The sequence below is a fragment of the Alexandromys fortis genome, unplaced genomic scaffold, assembly GCF_014885135.2.
Source record: "Alexandromys fortis isolate MF-2015 unplaced genomic scaffold, M_Fortis_MF-2015_v1.1 scaffold_38, whole genome shotgun sequence".
Classification (NCBI taxonomy): Eukaryota; Metazoa; Chordata; class Mammalia; order Rodentia; family Cricetidae; genus Alexandromys; species Alexandromys fortis.
In genome coordinates, this window is record NW_026067916.1 from 11583427 (window position 1) to 11599422 (window position 15996).

Here is a 15996-nt window from a genome sequence, read left to right on the forward strand (position 1 = left end):
CACCACGTGTGCGTGGGAGCCTTTCTAATGAGATTGATAGATCTCTGCTCATTTGAGTCTGCAGTCATTTCCCAGTTTCTCTCTAAAACAGCGCACGCTTGAGACAATCCTATGGGATTACTAAATTGGGCCAGGGATGAGCCAGAGCCAATCTTCAGGGTGTGATATTTGAAATGCTAACTTCAGCTCATTCCATGGCTGCATTTGCCTGGCATTTAGGGGCTGTTCAAAAAATTCATTCCGATGCTGTTTTCATATGCCTTTGTGGAAGGTTTTCTTTTATTTTTTTTTTTAAATAAAACAAAATATTTAGTTGGGGGCTTGCTTACAGTTTCAAAGGGCTAGTCCGTTATCATCATGGCGGGGGTGGCATAGCAAGGGCATGGTAGCATGGCCCTGGAGCAGTATCTGAGGGCTACATCCTGCGCTGTGGGTGGGCAAGGGCTTTAAAGTACATTCTAAACCATTGTTGCTTCCAGTAGTCTTTAAAGTTGTTATTTCCTAGAAACCTGTCGCAGGCATCACTCACAGTGTAGACGGTAGAGCTGGCACAACTGAGCTATCCTCATACAAAGAGCTTCACAACCCGAGCTGTCCTGAGAAGTTTTATAATATAATAAAAATTAATATAATATAACATAATAAGGTAAATACTTTATTCCATGGTCACACACACAATGCTTGGCTCGAATGAACTATTTTTAAACATTGACAGCAGCAATAAGCATAGGCTTGGTAAATGACACCAACACTAATCCCTTTGTGAAGAATTTGAACTGCTAGACTAGAATGACTTTGTGTATCCGAAAGCATCGACACCAAAGAGACCTGGGAAATTCTGCCACTTCTGAACACACCTCATTTTGAAGGTGTGTTTCACTCCATGCTGAGACATGGCTATTATCTAGTGAGGGATTTCAAAGTTACTACCACCCTTAATACCCTATCAAGTGAATCGCTACAAAGTTACTACCGCCCTTCATAACCTAGCAAGTGAATCGCTACAAAGTTGCTCATTCAGCTTCACAGCCCTCGGCTTCCTGTTCCATACTTTCCACATCTGTCGCACCAGCTGCTTGTCTACCATGAGGAGGTGAAACAAGCCTGCTTCTGACCCATGCCTCATACCCTGTCTACTTGAGGAAAACATGACCACATGGCTTTGGAACAAGACAAAACCCAAGACCCTGCCAGCATTGCTTCTTCCTTCACATCATCCAAATCAGCCGGTTCAGTTAGATTCTCAAATTCACCACAGGGAGAATCTTTTAAATGCACGGGCACACTTTCGAGGGTGTCCGTACCGATATGATTAGCTACTGTGATATTACAGATCTCACCTTGAGTGTACGCTTTTCTAAAACACCCAGTTGCGCTTGCCGATGATCTTAGCACTTCCCAGGTGAACTTCTAAGGTGTGGACTTTGTAAAATTAACACAAGAGAAGGAAATTAGAGTGGAGTGGTGCTCGTTATGGAAGTGGGAGAGCAGACACAAACTAAGCAGACCCTCAGCTCTTAGGGACACTTAAGCTGAACAGTGGGCAGTGATGAGTAAGCCGTGACAAAGATCCAGGTCTTGGATGATAACGCCATCAAATGGTTTGCTGGAATTTCATAACTAATGGCAGGGCTCAAAAGTTCCCCAGTGACTCCTTCACCCAGAGATTTGCCGAAAGAGCTTCTGGGGCATAGGTTATAGCTATACAGAATCATAACAGAGTCGTGTGGGACAGAGAGAAAATTCAGGCAATCTCTGGAGGCATCAGCATACAGGCTTCCTCTTTTTCTTTTATTTAGTTAACTTTTTTTCATTTATTTTACATACTGACCACGGTTTCCCTCCATCCTCTCCTCCCGTTCCCCTTCCCACCTCCTATCTACCCCCTCCCCATCCACTCCTCCGCCAACTCCATTCAGAAAGAAATAAGCCTCCCTTGGGTTTAAGCAGGACACGTCAAGTTGAGGCAGGACCGAGCTCCTCCCCTTATGGGGCGGGGCCAGGTAATCCAGCACGCACAGGTTACCAAAAGCCTGCAAAATGCCAGAAACAGGTCCTGATCTCACGGCGAGGAGCCCCCACAAACAGACCAAGCCATACAACTGTCACACACATGCAGAGGGCCTAGGTCGGTCCGGCGCAGGCTCCCTAGCAATTGGTTCAGAGTCCATGAGCTCCCGCGAGCTCAGGTCAGTTGTACAGACTTCCTCTTGTGCTCACACTGACTCTCCCGCTAAGGAACCCAGACGGTACCTCGCTCCAAGCAACAAAAATAGAGCACTGGAAACAGGGAGTCCATTAGCAACTCAGTGCACACGATTTTCACCAGGGTTGGTCATGCAGGCATCCCCTGCCTAGCACATCCCAAAACTCTAGACCCCCGGGAGGAAAGCAGATGTGGAGTACAATCGCATCATTTGTATCCGCCGAGGCGCGCTCAGCGTCCACGCTCAGCATTCAGTACAAGGCTCCTTAGCGGCATAGCGGATTGACAGCCGTGTTCCCAGCTCAAAGCCACCGTCACGGCCGGCATGTCCGAGCAGAGTGGTCCCCGGCCTGCTGTGTTAACCCTGCTCTGCATCAGGAGCAGACCAAAGACGAGACTACATTCGTGGCTGCGGGAACGATCTCAGTATACACAGTGTCCACGGCCAAGAAAGAGGTCCTCCAGCATCAGTATGGAATAAACCACATCATGAAACCAGATGAACCAGGGTGCATTTTAATAAAATGCTCCCAAGAACAGGATAGCGGCCATAAGTAACAACACAAGAAAACACATTGACCAAGAGATAAAATCAAGAATATAATCTACTTGGTCGAGCAACAGCCTAATCACGGGAAAATGACATTCTCTTGTCAAGTGTTGCTTTAAGCCTGCGTGTTTCCTTTGTTTGCTTTTCAAGATCTTAAACTTGACACACTCCTTAAGAGAGCATTGAAGGGAGTTATCAGGGTCCAAAGGAGGCACGTTTAACCTCCCAGGGACCCTTGGGGCTTAAACATGCCTAGGACAGACTAAGGGAGAATGGGGAGACTGGGGGACTGTGGGTGCCAGGTTTTAAGCCATTCATCCCGTGTTCTGTCCACTACTTACGGAGCTCGGGATTCGGGGCAGCTTTGAAATGGAGCCCTTATCTGGACTTGGAGACCTTATCAAAGAAAGCTGATCCCCGGCAAGAGAAGTCTGGAGCAGAGCTCAGGTGCTTAGGCTGATCTGTGATAGAGTAGATAAACACAGGTACAACTGAAAAGGAAAAAAAAAAAATCAGCAAAAGCAATCTGTCAGATCATTGATTACCAAAATCGGTGTGACTCCAAGTGAGCTGAGGACGGGAATAAACACGCTGCCAATAAGCCAGCCGTAAGTAATTACCATAAGGCTGACCGCCAGGTGTCGCGGCAGCCAACCCGGAGGCAGAAGCCGCGAGTGCCGCGGCACAGGTCACGGCTCAGCACCAGCGGTGGAGCGGCTGCGGAGGGTGTTGGAAAATGATAAGGACTTTGAAGAGCGGCTTTTACAGTCAAGCCCTTGAAAGAGGAACTCGGGAGACAGGCACTTCAAGCGTAGTCCTCGGGATGAGAATTTGTTGATTATCAACTGAGCGGCAAGTGTGAGTGCTCCAGCCCCCTACGTGCCTCTCAGCCACTGGCGGGAATAAAGACGCTTCCTCCGCCCCGCTGGGAGCTGAGAGGTGAGCTCCCCAGGCGTTTGCTCGCCGCAAAGGTAGCTGCTGTTCAAACTAATCCTAAAGAGGTTAGGACCAGGGGAAGTAGCATCCTGACAGTAAAACTGCTCAGGAATAAATTATCCAAATTAGCTCCCTGCTTTGAAGTGCAGGTGTCCTTCATTGGCAGTCAAGGCCCGTGTGCAAAATGGACACACGCTTGATTTGCAAACTAAACCACCCAGCCAGAGCCCAGGTCCATGTAAGTGTCCTTGGATTTACAAGAAGAAGGAGAAGAGGAGGAGGAAGAGGAGGAGGAAGAAGAGGAAGAAAGGAAGGAAAGGAGGGAGAGATGGAGGGAGGGAGGGGAAGAAAGAAAGAAAAGAAAGAGAGAGAGAAAGAAAGAAAGGAGAGAGAGAGAGAGAGAGAGAGAGAGAGAGAGAGAGAGAGAGAGAGAGAAAATCCCAGACTTTCACATCAAAGTCCCTCGGGGCTATCTCCTGTTCCGAATGAAGCAAACACGCTTCACAGAATTTGTGGCACTCTGCCTCGCTCACTCTCCCAGAGAACAATGGGGCAGCTCTTTAGCTCTTTATGTGGAGAAGTCTAACGTGCATCCAGATGCCAGTGGGAGACCCGATGATCTGAGGAGGCCACGCAAGAAAGGATGGAGCAGAGCTCTCCGCCATGAGCACCCAGCAGCCAGCAGCACCCGATGTCCACGCAGAGGGAAAGACAGCCAAGTATCTGAATTATGCTCCTACCTACGCTTTCCAAGTGAACTGTGTCTCTCAAGGTTTTGACTCGATTACAGGCCTTTGGGAAATGAAATTGTGTCGTTTTATAGGTGAGATGAAACTGTTCTAAGGAGAGGGTAGATGTCTCTTGGGTCAGTAGCTGCCCCTAGAGGAAAGAATGGACTAAATAGTTGTGAAGTTAAAGTCTCCCTGTACACAATAATTATAATGTCGTAAGACAATCACATCAGAACACCCTGTGGGCAGAACCGGTCCTCCTTCGGCTGCTCCTCGGCTCATTCTTCTCCAGGACACGCACTGATGAATATCAAGAGCAAACCTTGGTATTCTCCTCGGTAATCACAAGCAAACCTTGGTATTCTCCTCAGTAATCGTGAGCAAACCTTGGTATTCTCCTCAGTAATCGTGAGCAAACCTTGGTATTCTCCTCAGTAATCACGAGCAAACCTTGGTATTCCCCTGGGTAATCATTTGTCCAGGGTTCATTTCACTCCCTAACCAAAGACAAACTCCAGGAAATGCTTCTTTACCAAATACTGTATATGGGACAGATCCTGGAATTGACGTCATTGTTTGACCATTAACTAATCAAGATCCTCAACTAATTCAAGATTCCCTGAGGACCTACTATGTGCACCGCATGGAAGGTGAGACTCGGGACTGCCCTCAGGGAGCTGACAGTCAAGCCCTGAGGACCACAAGTAAGGGCGGTTTCTAACAGCGTGGCGGCTGGAGAAGAGGCCTTCAAGAATCTGCTGTCAAGAAAAAATTAGAGTAGGCTCATTAATTATTCATAGAATTTAATAAGCACTTCTAGAGCATTAGCAATTCTCAAAGAGTCCTTGGCCTCTTTGGTCTGTTAAGCGTTTCCTTTGTAACGGTCCTGCTAATAACTTGTACGTTCTCTGAAGGAAGGCCTTGCTGAGTCTGGGTGAGCCTCCTCCAAAACCTGATCTGAATTCCGGATTTCAGACTAGCAAGCCAGAGTGGCTCTGACACATTTGCTTTTCATGGCTGTGTGGCTGTCAGCCCCCGGTCAGGAGCCCACAGAACTGTCACCAAGTGCTGAGGTCACCAAGTGCTGAGGTCACCAAGTGCTGAGGTCACCAAGTGCTGAGGCTCAACTTGCTTGTCTGCCCCCATGAAAGGCAAAAGGGGAGATGCTACCACTTTCCCTCCCAACCCAAGACAATGCTAAGGGGAGCCAGGAGTGGCTCCATTGCCCTGGCACTATTTGTCTGCCTTTCGATAGGGCAAAGGGTGGTTTGCCTCAGTAATAAATTCTGAAATCTAATCTCATCTTCTGGCATCCACGGCTGAGCACATCTATCTTGTCCACGGGCACCTCCACAGATCACTCAGGAACACCTGTGCTGAGTACAGGACATGATGAAGCACCTGAGGGCCACCACGCTGCACCTTGAGGTGACCCTGGTATATACTGACACATGCCAACACCACCGCAAGTCCCCACCTGTTAGACTACATACACTGCAAAAAACAACAAACAAACAAACAAGTAAAGGTTCATCCTCCCTTAAGCCAGACCCAAATCCATCCGTTTTGAAAGGTCAGTGAGCCAATGAGGTATGTTTCTCAAGCCGCATTGAGAAGAATCCCCTCGGGTGTCTAAGAAAAGCTAAAAATTCCTCCTGTCCAGCATCCAGCCCATTACACAAAGCTGAGCCTGACCACAGAAGTCCAAGAGCAAAGACAACTAGCTCAGGGGAAACACTCCTAGATACTGGGAGAAGCAGCTGGACCTCAGGGAAGTCCCCAGATCTAGACAGTGTTTCCTACATGGCAGGGAAATTGGGGGTAGGAAGATGGAGATCTAGGAAACTCAATGCTTGTTGATAAGAGGGAAAGATAGCGAGAGTAATCATGGGCCTGTTGGTACTGGCCTGTAATCCCAGCTACTCTGGAGGCTGAGACAGCAGAATCACAAGTTCAAGGCCCAGTAGGCTCTCAAGCAAGCACAAGCAGAGCGTGAGCGATTCGGGGAGACCCTGTCTCAGTATGAAAAGTGGGAAGAAACGTCTAGGGTTGTAGTGCTGTGGAAGGGCACCTGCATGGCATGTGTGAGGTCTTGGGTTCACCCCCCAGCACCAGACACACACATGCACGTACACACGCATACACACACGCACACATAACACGTGCACACACACACACAAGTGCACACACATGCACGCACACACATACACACATGCACACATACACGTGCACACATATACACATACACACACATGTGCACACACGTGCACATGCACACACACACACACACACACACTGGCTCGGCCTTGAAATCCACAGTGCCTCTTCTCTCCCTTCCATGCCTCGTAAACCCTCTGGAGATTCTGAAGGAGTCCATTGGTTCTGATTTGTTTCAGTATTTATTACCTCTGTTTGTGTATGTGTACATGTTTGTGTGTCTCAATGCAAGCGTAGAGGTTGGCAGACAATTTGTGGCTGTGGGGATAGGACTCGGCTTATCAGGCTTGGCAAAAAGTCCCTCTACCAAGAGAGCAGTTTTACGAGCTCACATACTGTATTTTTAAGTGTATTCCAGCATATAAGAGGTCTTCCTGTCCTGGAGATTGCTGGGTGTCTATTTTCCAGCTCCACTGTGAAGGAGGAGCCTGCATACATCACACTCTGTCCCATCGAGGCCCCTCCCCATTCTTAGATCCGGCTGTTGAAACAGACATGAAAAGGGACTCTGTTTTCTGTCTCCTGCCTTCTCGTCAGTCTGAGCATGGTCTCCACTCTGCTTGTGAACTCTGGCGTAGAGGCTGGGTAGCCTGGCAGTGTTGAGTCCAAATGAGTTGCCAGCCCCTGAGCTCCACAGGGCAAGAAGTTGGATCCACATGCCAAAGCTCTTTTGGACTGTTCTCTGGTCTTCCATGGTCCAGAAATACCAGAGATGTTGAGATACCGGAGAAAAGGTTTTGCTCTTTATAGAGGATCTGCCAACAAAGCCCTGCTTTCCTGTGCTCAAAGCGAAGTCGGTGCCCATGACACCTTCATGGTAGGTCTAGCAGCTGCACAGCCCGCAACCCCCGCATCTCAGCAGCGCTTCAAAGGCATTCAAAAGCATGCGTACTAGCTCCCCCAAGCCAGAGACCTGCCAGAGGCCACTCTTAAACCAGAAGACTGAGTCCCAGCCCGTGTGTGTGCGCGTGTGTGTGTGTTAAACACACATGGGTGTGAGAGAGCTAAGCATGTGTGTGTGTGTGTGTGTGTGTGTGTGTGTGTGTGTGTATGCAGAAAAGAACATCCAGTGTCCTGATCCACCTTATTCTTTTGAGACAGGTTTCTCCTCTACTTCACTCCAAACTGGCTGCCAGCAAGCCCCGGAAATCCTCCTGCCTCCGCCCCACACAGTGCTGGGGTTGCAGGTGCCACAGAGCTCCTAGACTCAATCTTGTAATGTTTTTGTTCTTGATTCAGGGTCTCATATATCCCAGGCCGGCCCTGAACTCATTCACTACGTAGGTGAGGAGGACCTTGAACTTCTAATCTTTCTACCTTCGCCTCCCAAAGGCTGAGTTTTCAAATGTGTACCACCACACCCTTCTTTTGTAGTTTTGGGGGTCAACCCCACTTTACAGATGCTAGATAACTCCACCAACTGAGCTGCACCCCTGACCTTAAATTATGTTTCAGGTTCATTTAAGCACACAGACAGTTTAAAAGGAAGGTACATATACTTCCCACATATGTCCTGACCCCGCCCAGGCATCCACCCCCCATCAACATGGCCTGTCACAGTGGCTCTTTTACAAGCTCTGAACCTACACACCACCCCCCAAAGCTCACTGTTGGCTTTAGAGTTCACCCTGAGTGCTGTAATTTCTCAGGGATAGAACAAATGCATGATGGCATCTGCCCCCCACCACAGCATCCACTCCCCTCTTCTGACCCCTGGGAACGACTTCTCTGGGCACTGCCTTCTCATGGTCACCAAGGGCTAGGTTTTTGTTAGCCACACCCTCTGCCTTCACCCTTGCTCCAGCGTCTTGTCCTGATAAAAACTTCCTAATGTTTCTTTTAAACTGAACTCCTTCAGTGGGGATCAAAAATAAAAATCACATAATGCCTTACTCTGGGCTTAAATCATATGGTCTAATTGTAAGAAAATTTCTAGGGCTGGAGAGATGGCTCAGAGGTTAAGAGCATTGTCTGCTCTTCCAAAAGTCCTGAGTTCAATTCCCAGCAACCACATGGTGGCTCACAACCATCTGTAATGGGGTCTGGTGCCCTCTTCTGGCCTGCAGGCAGACACACAGACAGAATATTGTATATGTAATAAATATTTTTAAAAAAAGAAAAGAAAATTTCTAAACTCTGAGAGTCACGTATTTTTCAATGTGCCTCTTAGACTCAAAAAAATCAACAGGACAAACACAGTCTCAACACCGGACCACAGCTTGTAACTGTTTCATGGTGCAGGCCTTGCTTAGCTGCTTTTATGTTTCTAGAAAAACCCCCAGCCTTTCGGCAGGTGGCACACTCCTGGCGACACTGGGCTCATCAGGGCGGTAGGTTTTAGAGCTGGGCACACCCCATTCTGAGCACGCGGTAAGATTCCTAGCCCAGCCAGCGCAGCTCTGCTCAGCTCTCACTGGGTTTCTGCCCCGCCTTCACAGTGGTTTCCACGCATGCGTGGTCCTTTTGTCTCACCCGCCCAGGGCAAGCAGTTTCCTAGCCTCCACTTCTGTCTGCAAGCCGAGTAAAGACCGCGTTTGAAACCCCGGGAGAGCCTTCTCTCTCTGTGGGACACTGAAGCAGCTTGATCGTTTCCACACGAAATTGCTCACTTCTTGGCAGGCCTAAATGGTAAACTCAATCAGTAAATCCTGAAATTTAATTTCCGCTCTGACTTCCTGACCACAGGGAGGGTCTTCTCTGCTCGGGACCCCTGTGTTAGGGAAGTCTCCTGCTGCGCTCTCTCTTCTTCCCTGAGCACAACCTGCTTGACAAAACACACCCCCATCACACCACCTAAGACCTCTGTGGGGTCCTGCTTCATTCTGTGCAGACAAGCTGGAGCCCGTGACCGGAGCAAGCTGAGCGTGAGCAGGGGATGTTGTCAGTGCGCTCTAGCAAAGAGAAGAGCAGGTCTGAGTTCCATGATTAACCCACCGTGAGCCCGTAGCCATCTCTCTCACACCGTCTCAGCACAGACACAGCAGCAGGCATGGCAGGGCCTCCCCTGGCCACTTGTACCTTGGGGATTATTGACCTGAAGATTACAGAACTTTTAGTGCCCATGATTGTGTAGGTAGAGAACTACAGCCCATCGCCTGTAGGTGGGCATGGCATAGACTAAGGCTGTAGGTTGAGTCTACTGATCCTCAAGGCTGGCTGACAGCAGCCAAAGTGGGTGGGAAGCAGTCATAGCTGGCAGGCAGCGGGCAGAATGGGCAAGGCCAGGAAGCAGCCATGGGGGGGGGGGGCAGGCAGAAGGGCGGAATGGGCAAAGTGCTGCTGCGTTTTTGTTTTTTTTTTGGGGGGGGGGATTCCTGCTTCACATTTTTTTTATATCCAGCAAGTCAACTTGTGGTCTCTGAATATTCCTAGGCAGAATGTTATAGGCGAGAATGACACGAATTTATGAGAACACTAGAGAAAATAAAAATGGGAACACGAAGACTCCATGTCTGTAGCTTCGAATTTCTTAAAGTTTAGAAACTGTGACTGTGACTGATTCTCAAATGACAGCTTCTATCACTAAGACATCCGTGATTATGAGAAAAAAAAATTCTAAGATTTCTGGCATTGCCAGTTCAAATCTTTATTCATATCTGTGCCTCCCTAAAAGCACCTCAGGATGCTCTCAATATTTTGATTTTTAAAAAAAGTCTACTTTTGAAATATACATATGGCTCAGTTTTTCACTAATTTCACTTGCTGCATGCCTGGTAGGATTAGCTGTACCTAAAGTTTTTATTCTTGCTGCCTAGATAATTTTTATTCAGCTGTTCTAAACATACTAAGCAATCTTGACTCTAACAGTAATGTCTTTGTCACTGGTCTGTTAATTCTAATGATTGGTCCCAGGCTGTTCCTCCCCTTCCTTTAGGAATGGTACCTTCCAGTCTCTCCATGTGCATGAAAAGTGACAAGCATGGGTCCCCATATTTCTACTTATTGGGCCACCCTAAAGACACGGTTTGTAAAATCTGCATGACTATTATCTTTTTTCTAATGATCCTTGGTTTGCATATGTTGGTTTTTTTTTAACTGATGTATAATGCATTCTTCCCTAGTAGCCTGTCTAATCGCTGCTAGAATTCTGGGGGGGAGGGGCATTTGTAATTGAGACCTTGGAAATAACAAGGCTACAGTTTAAGGGTTCACGAGACTCTAAGACGCATTACATTCTAGGGGGCCCAGTCTAGCGTGCCCCTCATAGGAAGAAATGCATGCAGGAGCACCCAAAGAGTCTGTGCTAGCTGATTTCTGCCTCCTGGTTATCTATTTGGCTCTTCTTAAGCCACACGCAAATTAATACTAATTCTGTATTAGGCAGAAAGAGCCACTGTTACCCTCTGGCCCTAAGGACTCCACCTGGCGTCATAGGTATCCCCAAGCCTGCTTTGTGGCAGTTAGGACTATCCAGATTGTCTGATCTTCCTTTCTTCCTACTCTGTGATGTGCCATGTTTAAATGGGAAACACTTGTCTTAAAAACACCTCCTTGTGGTTATTTATGAGACAATTGTGAGACTGCATTCAGACAGCACTCCAGTTTCTAAATGAATATCCTCAGGGCTAACATTTGGGGAACGCTCTTAGGGACAGAAAAAGCATGCTCCACAGAAATAAGGGAGATGTCGGTGGCAGCCTCGTAACTGTGGGCCAGGCAATAAATCCTTGCCTAGACCCGTCCACGTTCCTCCCGCAAGTCCGACAGGGCTGAGACTGCCGCCTCATGCTAACCGGACTGGGACTTTAAAGCGTCGGTTTGACTCGTTAGCAGCAACTGGAGCTCACGCTTGCTCTCCGCTGCTGGCCATGGAAGTATGACCCAAACAGAACCATGTCTCAGCGCTGGTTTGACTCGGCCCCGTTCACACCGCTGCAGGCCTGGCTGAGCATCTCGCCAGCGCATTCTCTGAAGCTAGTCCTCTATTTTGTTCTGAAACAGAATCCCCAGTTCTTACCTATCTGATTGTCATCCAGGAATGACTCAGACTTAACACGGAAGATGAGGACAGTCACTGATGACACAACTGACCTCCTAGTGATTTGTACAGATAGAACTATCTCTACACACACGGGTGGAGATGTCTGCCAGGAAGAAAAGTTTTCAATGTATCGTCACGTCTGTGAAGTGTCTGTCTTGCCTGAATCACTTGTTCACCAGGGGGGAAATCAAAGGCAAGGCATAAAGCAGGGAAATGCAATGTGATCGGACCATGGAGCTATCACGGGGACACCTAACCCTGTGACCGGAGGCTGAGTCTCTGTTAGGACAAAAGAAAGCCTTCCTTCCATGTGAGCTACTCAGTATAACCCACAGGAATGAGGGACCTAGAAAGGAGGAGGGTTGGGGCCACAGAGCGGCTGAATGTTTGCCCTGGGTTCAAGGCCCGACTGGGGAAGGGAAGCTCTCTGTGGTTTCGGTTTGTCTCCACAGCTCTGTGAAGTACCTTCTACATCCCAGGCATCACACTCGTGGCTAGGGATGTGGAGATAACCAGGGGCATGTGCAGTCCCAACGTGGTAGGGGAGAGCGAGGGAAGATGGGGACTGAGGCAAACGTATTCTTAGCAGAGGATGATGGGAAATCCAAGTGGGTAGCCTAGAAGAGTTCCAGGGCATTCTTCCTGAGGTGGGACATCTTACTTGGGCCTTTTGCAATAAACGCAGTTCCGCCTGAGTGGAAAAGATGTCAGACTGTATTAAGGGGATAAGAAAGAGCGAATACAAAGTCAGGAAAATGTGTTCATAGGGCCTCATGGGCTAAATGGCAAAGCAGGCAGAGACAGTGAAGGATTGGTTCTAATTAAAAGGCCTTCCAGGGCTGGGCAGTGGCGCTGATAGAAGTGTGTGGCCACTCTGAACAAGGCCGTGGTTCAATTACCAATTCAAAAAGAAACGCGTATACAAAGGATTCATAGCTTATATGGAAAGATAAAGGTAGCTGGGCACTATTTAAGGTGGATTTTATATAGGAAATGGAAGCAGCTAAAATGTTACAGCCAAAGCCGTGGCAGAGGCAAAGGTTAGGGGAGGTCCTGACGTGGTGGTCTAGCGGTATGGGAGCAGCATGCTGAGACTGGAGCTGGTAAACGCCTTGATAGTTCACTGAGGCAAACGGTAAAAACAGATGAGCCACAGACATGAGGGAGAGGGTCGGAGGGCAGCTGACTGGTCTGTTTGGGACTTGTGTTTCGGGCGTCTGATAAACACTTACAGGAGGCAGTCCTGAAACAAGGTGCTGAGTCCAGCCCTCAGGAAGTAAGACGTGGAAGTAGGGGGGTCTGGGAAGAACAGAGAGGCCCAGGAATGGGGCTGGGCTCCCCCAGAGACAGCGTCATGGATGTAGGGTCTACATGGTGTAGCAATGGCGAGAAGTCGGTAATGATTGGAGGAAGGGAGTGGCGTTGAGCCGGCCAGTTCGGCCCACGAGGCAGTGCACAGGCTGCACAGGTAAGTAGTTCAAAGCAAGGTTTATTTCCAAGCCAGTCAAGCGTGGAGGAAGGCAGCCAAGTCTCGTCTGTGCTTCCCAAGATGGGGCTTGGGGGCATTTATAGGCTAAGAAAGAAAGATGATTTGAGGCAATGGTGATTGGCGGTGACATGGCCTATACATGTATGATTCATCCTCATGACTCTTTGCGAGATACACATCTGCAGAATGATGGCAATAGCGTGGTTTAAGATTCTTCAAACTTGTAATGCCAAGTGGTCACCCACAAGACATCTACACTAGACCGCAGTGAGGAGTTGGTGGATTTCACCAAACTGGCCTCAAATGCTGGAAACTAACATAGCTGATCATTATTATGAAAGTCTAAGCAGACCTTTAAGCCCCAGCTATGGAGGCTAAGGTAGGATAATCACAAGTTCAAGGCTTGCCTGGGCTATAAATAGAGTGAGTTCAAGTCCAGTCTAGGAAACGTAGGGAGAGTCTATCTCAAAAAGTAAAAGGGCTGAGGGTGTAGCTTAGTGGTAAAGCCCATGCCTAGTATTTGTGAGGCTCTGTTCTAAACCCCCAGAGATGGGAAAAAAAGCTAGTGAGGACTCAGTTGTGTGAGCTCCAGAATGTGAAGGAATCTTTAAAGTCACATAAAGACAGCAGCTAAGGCGGTGAAGGGGTCGGTGTCCTTTCCCTTGCTTCTGGCAGTCTAAGAGACAGGAGAGTGATACTGAAGTCAGGGCAAGGCGAGGTTCTTAGGGGCTGCTGAGAGAATTGCCTACAAGATTCTAGATGAAAAGCCAGTCGTTCTCAGAGTACAGAGAACAAGAGACTAAGGACTAACTGCCACATGGGACATCAACATCACAGCTGCCCCAATGCAGGGACCATCACGTGAGCACCCCACTCCCCCCGCCTGAGAAGCTATGGACAGCTGATGGCTTCTGGGGAGTAGGGGGCAGTTTTCTTTAAAGTTGTGTCTCCTGCTAGGCTGGCCACACTGCAATAGATTCTCCTGCACAAATCAGACTTGATGGGCTATTAAATTTGTAAAAGGGGAGAGGAGATGAGCTGGAGGTATAGGGATGAGGGCAGACACGGGAGTAGCTAAGGGGCAGAACTGGGGGAAATATGATCAAACTACATTGTATTAATTTAAAAATAAAAAAAGGAAATTTAAGTAGAACTCTCTACTGAAGAAGTGTTACTAATAAATTTGTGTTGCTGGGCAGTGGTGGCGCACGCCTTTAATCCTGGCACTTGGGAAGCAGAGGCAAGCAGATTTTTGTGAGTTCAAGGCCAGCCTGGTCCACAGAGCAAGCTACAATACAGCCAGGGCCACACAGAGAAACCCTGTCTCAAACAACCAAAAAACAAACAAGCAGCATTATGTTGAAATAAGGGCGGCGGGGCTGCGTCCCCAACACCCGGGCCGCTTGGCTAGCTCACGCCCGAAATAACAACACACAAACTGTGTTCATTTAAGAACTGCTTGGCCCCTGAACTCTAGCCCTTACAGGCTAATTCTCGCACCTGAACTAGCCCATTTCTAATGATCTGTGTAAGCACCCCAAGGTGCGCTTACCGGGAAGATCCTAGCCTAAGTCCATTGTGGGCTGCAGCTGCCTGGGAGAGCAGAGCATGGCGGCTGTCCGGTCCCTCTGGAAGCAGCGCAGAGTCTGCCCTCACTTCCTCTTCCACCCAGCATTCTATTCTGTTTACTCCTCCCATCTATGTTCTAACCTATCAGGGCCAGCCAAGCAGTTTCTTTTATTGCTCAGCCAATGAAATCAACAGATTGATATGACACTCCCACATCAGCATTACAATGCTGGTAATAAATTGAAATTTTTTTTGGGGGGGTGCGTTTTGAGGCAGGGTTTCTCTATGTAACTATGTAGCTCTAGTTAGTCCTGGAACTTACTCTGTAGACCAGGCTGGCCTCAAACTCACAGAGATCCACCTGCCTCTGCCTCCCAAGTGCTGGGATTATAGGTGTACACCACCACCGCCCACGTACACCACCACGACATAGGCTGGACAGAGGACTAGAAAATGTGGATTGGGCGGCTTCAGGAATTAGAATCCCACATTTCTGCCTGGGCTTAGTGAGAGCCAAGCACACAACTCAAAGTAATTGTTTGTCACTCCTGGTCCCACACTCACTCCGTGAGCCTCACCAAAGGCCTTCTCTACATCCTGAGTCAATGGGGAACCTGCTGGTGTGACTTGCACCTTTAGTAACAGAGCTCCTGCCGCTCTAGTCATGAGAAGAAAGTCCTGGTTTTCTGCCTTGTTTGTCATAGAGTGCAGAGGTGAGGGAAACATCTCATTTCTCATAAAGAAATGCTATCTTCTCAAAATACATAGGAAGAACGCGGAATGACGCCCCATTGAAATTGCACAGTGTATCACTTCTCTGCTCGGTGCTCTGAAAAGGAGTGGATGCTCTATAGCCCCTCTCTCTCTCTCTCTCTCTCTCTCTCTCTCTCTCTCTCTCTCTCTCCTCATGGTAAACTATTTCAAAATCCAAATTCCAGTGAAACATTTTAAGAGTGAGAGAGTTTCCTCAAAGACCACCAAGCTTGCCATGGTAACTGATTCCGATCTTCAGCCCCCGGGCCTCTCTGTTAACATTACAGGTCTGTGGAGAAGAACCTCTGACTGCTCCTGCAGGCTCTCCAGCTGCCTTCCCATTTGTAACACACGTGTGCGCGCACACACACACATGCACACACATACAAGCACGCACAGTCCTCTTCTGTGGAGTGTGCAAGTGACTGTACCACTGGCTTTCACACCAAAACCCTATCACGAGACTTCCTAGTGCCTACTGGATAGTTGGTTGTGTTCAAAATTGTCTGTGCGACCTTGCCTCTTAAATACCGTATTGGAACCATCTGTTGCTTGTGGGAGCCT

The 15996-nt window shown here is 48.4% G+C and overlaps 1 protein-coding gene and 1 long non-coding RNA gene across 4 annotated transcripts in view; one reads left to right on the plus strand and one right to left on the minus strand.

The window, feature by feature from the left end:
- Positions 1-15996, plus strand: part of Magi2 (membrane associated guanylate kinase, WW and PDZ domain containing 2) — a 1234898-nt gene that overhangs the window by 1187462 nt on the left and 31440 nt on the right. The window lies entirely within an intron of this gene.
- On the minus strand, positions 3105-4917 carry LOC126500144 (uncharacterized). The gene is made up of 3 exons (XR_007591260.1): positions 4810-4917; positions 4433-4777; positions 3105-3247 (listed from the first exon to the last, which is right to left on the minus strand). It is a non-coding gene; the product is annotated as an uncharacterized lncRNA (long non-coding RNA).